This window comes from Argentina silus, assembly GCF_951799395.1.
Source record: "Argentina silus genome assembly, chromosome: 1".
Lineage (NCBI taxonomy): Eukaryota > Metazoa > Chordata > Actinopteri > Argentiniformes > Argentinidae > Argentina > Argentina silus.
This window is the reverse complement of record NC_139655.1, coordinates 2,145,008-2,149,637: the sequence shown is the minus strand read 5'-3', so window position 1 is coordinate 2,149,637 and position 4,630 is coordinate 2,145,008. Positions and strand designations below refer to the sequence as shown.

Here is a 4,630-nt window from a genome sequence, read left to right as displayed (position 1 = left end):
CCTGCCTGCCTGCCTGCCTGCCTGCGTGTGTGCATGTTTCCTACTACGACAGTCTCAAAAAGGTACCAGGGAAATGGCGTCTTTCTACAATGATGAGCTGAAAGAACGGCCGGTTGGTTCTGACCTGTCGTAGCAGTTGAAGTCGTCCAGCCAGCAGCCTTTCTTCACCAGCTCCACGCTGCCGGAGCTGTTCCTCCACGACGCGTAGCAGTGGGACCGCTTGTCCTTCTCGCCCTCGCAGCGCTCCACGCCGCTGTGGTTGGTCTTCTCACTCTCATAGTTGACGTTGTAGAACAAACACTCCCGCGTGTCCACCTCCCCATGGCTCGGTCCTGACAGAGAGAGGGGAGGAGAGAGAGAGAGAGGGGAGGAGAGAGAGAGAGAAAGAGAGAGATACATTTAAAAAATATATATATTTATGGCATTTAGCAGACGCCTTTATCCAAAGCGACTTCCAACAAATACATTTGTTTGAGTAAGTGAATCATCTATCCATCAGTCATCATAAGATAAAGTAATCAATGCTCGGACCAGGGGCCATAGGCAGTCACAATGCTAGAGAAAGACAGAGAGAGAGGGAGGGAGAGAGAGAGAGAGAGAGAGAGAGAGAGAGAGAGCGAGATGTTAGTCCAGCTTAAAACAGATACTGTAGGTTCAACCTAGGTTATGCATCCTCCCGCCATACTGTAAAACTCACTGTTGTTTTGTACCACTGTCTCCACATCCATTTCCACACGTTTTGGCGTTTGTCAAAATCTACTTGAGAAGCATGCAAATCAGACGCCATACAATCAACCGACAGACGGTGAGTGACGGATCTACTCTGTGGCGTAAGCGGCTTGAAAACGACATGTTTTGTCAGCCCTGGTTCTCCAGCGAGGGATTCTCAGTCGCAGCGTTCTCGTTGCGTTCGCGGCGGCGAGTGCCGTGGCGGCGCGCGGCAGGGGCGTTTGATGTTTTGAGGACACGCCGCTCGGCTTGGCAGCAAGAGCGCAGGAGACACATCCCGCCGAGCTGAAAACCACGGATCGCTCTCCTCTTTGGTCAAAACAGCTGTGGAGCCGTTCCTTTACGCCTTAGTCGGATATCACAGGCTCAGAGGGGGAGAGGGTGATTAAGGTAAGGGGATTGAGGGAAGTGGAGGGTAGGAGGGAGGGGGGGAGGGAGGGGGGGAGGGAGTGGGGGAGGGGGGGTTTTAAGGCAGGCGGAGTGAGAGTGAGAAACAGTGGGTAGTGAGGGGTCTTCTGAGGTAAAGGAAGCATGGCGTCTCACTGAAGTCGCTGCAGCATGTGCTCACGAGGACATCAGCAGCTCTCTAGGGAAGCATCTTAGCAGCAACTAAAGCAACCCACACACACACACGCGCGCACACGCGCACGCACGCACGCACGCACGCACACGCTCACACACACTTGCAGATGATCCCAGCGGTGTGACCGAATTAACAGAGAAAACCCTGCCAGCTTCCTCGGAAGGAGGACAGCCGAGAACAGCAGGAAGGAGGGAGCTCCTTTTTTCTCCTCCTCTCTGCTGGAACAAGGGAGGGAGGGAGGGAGAGAAAGAGAGAGAAAGAGAGAACGAGGGAGGAGATGGAGTGTGAGAGAGCGAAGGAGGAGAGGGAGAGGGAGAGGGAGAGGGAGAGCGAAGGGGGAGAGGGAGAGGGAGAGAGAGAGGGAGCGTGGAGCTGTGTTTACTATACAACACAAATTTGGCAGCGCTGGCTGCGGCAGATGTTCTTGCCAATCTGTGCATTACGGTTGCTAGGCAACGGGAAATGTGGTAGTGTATCGTTGTCACCTCTTCCCACAGACAAAGCCCTATTCAACCCCTACTTTACACACACACACACACACACACACACACACACACACACAAACAGCCACACACAAACAGCCACACACAAACAGCCACACACACACACACACACACACACACCAACAGTGTGAGCCTGTAGAAAGTGCGGCGAAGCCAGTGCCAACACTGTGTTCGCGTTGCCGTACTACGGGCTGAATACTAAAAGCATGCTAAACTATGCTACGCTACGCTAGCTGACGTCCGCAGCTATGCATCTGCATTCATAGGCTCACTCTGCAGGCTTCCATGGGGACATCAAGGCTAATGGACGGAGCAGATGTCAGGGGCACAAAGGGAAGTATGCACTCCAACCAAGGCTAATGCTGGAGCCACAGAGAAGCACACTAATGCTGGAGCCACAGAGGACCAAGTTACTACCTCTGGTCTCCCCTCTGCATTACGTGGCCAATATAATTTTACCGTCACCAGAGTTGTTGTGGCCGGAGAACAGTGGCTAGCCGGCTGGCAGCGACACTGAGACCGCTTTAATTCACAACATCAGAGGACGAGGAAATAGCCCAAAACATAAACCGTCGACATTAAAAAAACAACTGTTTGTATGTCCATGATGACTGGTGGTGTTAAAGAAAATGTGTAAAACAGGGAAGCCATTCCAATCCAGTGAACCAAGCCCTGGCCTCACTGTGTGCCATAGCAACCATCGCATCATTTGACTGAACATTCCAATGTCAGTTGATTTGATTTGTGGTCCTCTGTGGCTCGGTTGGTCGAGCGTGGCGCTAACAACGCTTAGGTTGTGGGTTTGATTCCTGCTCGGACCATATATACTGAAGAATGTATGCACTCACTGCAATGTAAGTCGCTTTGGATAAAAGCGTCAGCTAAATGGCACTGTGTAGATGTGAGTGGTGAAGGTAGGCCTGCTGTTCCTGCATCCTGACAGCCACCATACAGCTTCATCATAACCCACAGACACAACTCAGAGAGAATGAGAAGACATCTGTTTCTAACACTCAGCAGTTGGCAGCCTGCATATCTCCTTCAGTCCCAAGGGACTGTCTCTGAAGCATGACCCAGTAAAAACACATCTCTTCAACAGAAATATATTGAGGCCCTGTTTCAGACTTTACAGCAACTTAGCATTACAGGAACCGTATAACATTTTTGCATTGCAGTAATGTTCAGGTCTGTGTGTCTCCAAACTGAGCTGAGATGGATGGCCAAAAAGACTGTTTTTTTTTTTACTGTTTTTAATAGACTAGATGAAGGGATCTGGTGCTACCATGCTAGAATAACCTCAAGTCCAGTAGCAAACATTCAACTGGAAAAGTAAGTTCCAGAATAAACATTGTGGGCTTGCAAAGTCTTATTTTGGTCGTGGAAAAGGTTTAAAGATGTTTCGATAGATGGATAGATTTACTGGGTAGGTGAAAGAAACTGAGATGGTCTTGTTATGGTAGCTGATAAAGTTAGAGATTTAGTTGGTTGGTTGGATGGATAGAATGTTAGATAGATAGATAGATAGATAGATAGATAGATAGATTAATAGGTATCAGAAAGAGAGTGCATTGTTGTGTAATCATTCTAAGAATGTGTTCTGCAAGCCTCCGGTTGTTTTTATTTAAGAGTCCATGGCAGTTGCAGTAACAAAGAAGCCAAGGATATTAATTTCACAAGGGATTTATGTACGGACTGATGTGGATTTGTTTAGGCCTATGCATTGTTTTCCCTGATATTTGACCCAACACCTGACCCAAACATGGTCCGCAGGTTGAGTCAACCTGTGCATGCCATGCAGGCTACCCATAAATGGCACATGTTGCCGTTGCTCTTGTATTTACAGTGGAGGGAAACTACAGTATGTGCTTTCGGTGGCCTGATTGTATTCCGATCTCTGGTCAGTGTAGATGCAATGTGTGTCCATCCAAACTATTTCCACAACTACAAGGATAGCCCATCGGACATATCTCATCATTTACACAATACCTGCATCTCTGCTGATTTAAAAAACGCCTTTATCCAAAGCGACTTCCAACAAGTACATTTGTCTAAGTAGGCGAATCATCAATACATCAGTCATCATAAGATGACTTTAGCAGTCACAATGCTAGAAGAAGTAGAGAAACTGTACAGGGGGTAGTGGGGATGAAGAGGTCTTTAGGAGGGACAGTCAATATGGAGCCCGAAGAGACGGGTCTTTAGTCTACGGAGGAAGATTGGCAGTGAAGGTTATTGAGGTTATTGGGTAGCTCTGCTGAGAGACAGAATCAATAATCCTGAAATTAGAAACAACATGGACATTTCTGTTCCTTTATGACATGACCAAATTACTGGAAGCAAAGATTGAAACCCCTCTCTCACATAACCTTCATCCTCTCGCTATCCTAACTGACACCGAGTCTCATCACTATGGTGATAGATCTACATTTAAGCCCTCCAGATCTCTGAATGGGGAGCAGACCGACAGGTCTTAGCCAGGGACAAGGTCATGTCGCTCACACACTGTGAATAGGCTGCCGTCTTCACAATGACAACAGATGCTGCTGCGTCAAATACAACCTCAGTTCCCCGTCACTATCTGGCCATGCTGCAAAAGGACCGGACGCAAGGCTCTTTTTAACTAAGACAAATGATAACTAACTTTACCCTGGACCTTTACTGGTCTTTCTTTCCATCGTTTTCAATGGTGTTGAAATGTTTCAATGTTGCAAAGCGTTCCTCCACCTCCAATGTTTTTATTTTTTAATTTTTATTTCGCTCTTTAAGCGGAGTGCTTCAGACTCACTAAGTTGGAAGTAGTAATTTCGCTAAAGTT

At 47.9% G+C, this 4,630-nt stretch overlaps 1 pseudogene across 1 annotated transcript in view; it reads right to left on the bottom strand.

Annotated features, from left to right (window-relative positions):
• LOC310806975 (activin receptor type-2B-like) overlaps positions 1–323 on the bottom strand; it is an 8,107-nt pseudogene extending 7,784 nt beyond the window's left edge. Inside the window, exon 1 of the transcript in view lies at positions 125–323. The product of the transcript in view is annotated as an activin receptor type-2B-like (transcript). The remainder of the gene's footprint in view (positions 1–124) is intronic.
• Between the last annotated feature and the right edge of the window lie 4,307 nt (positions 324–4,630).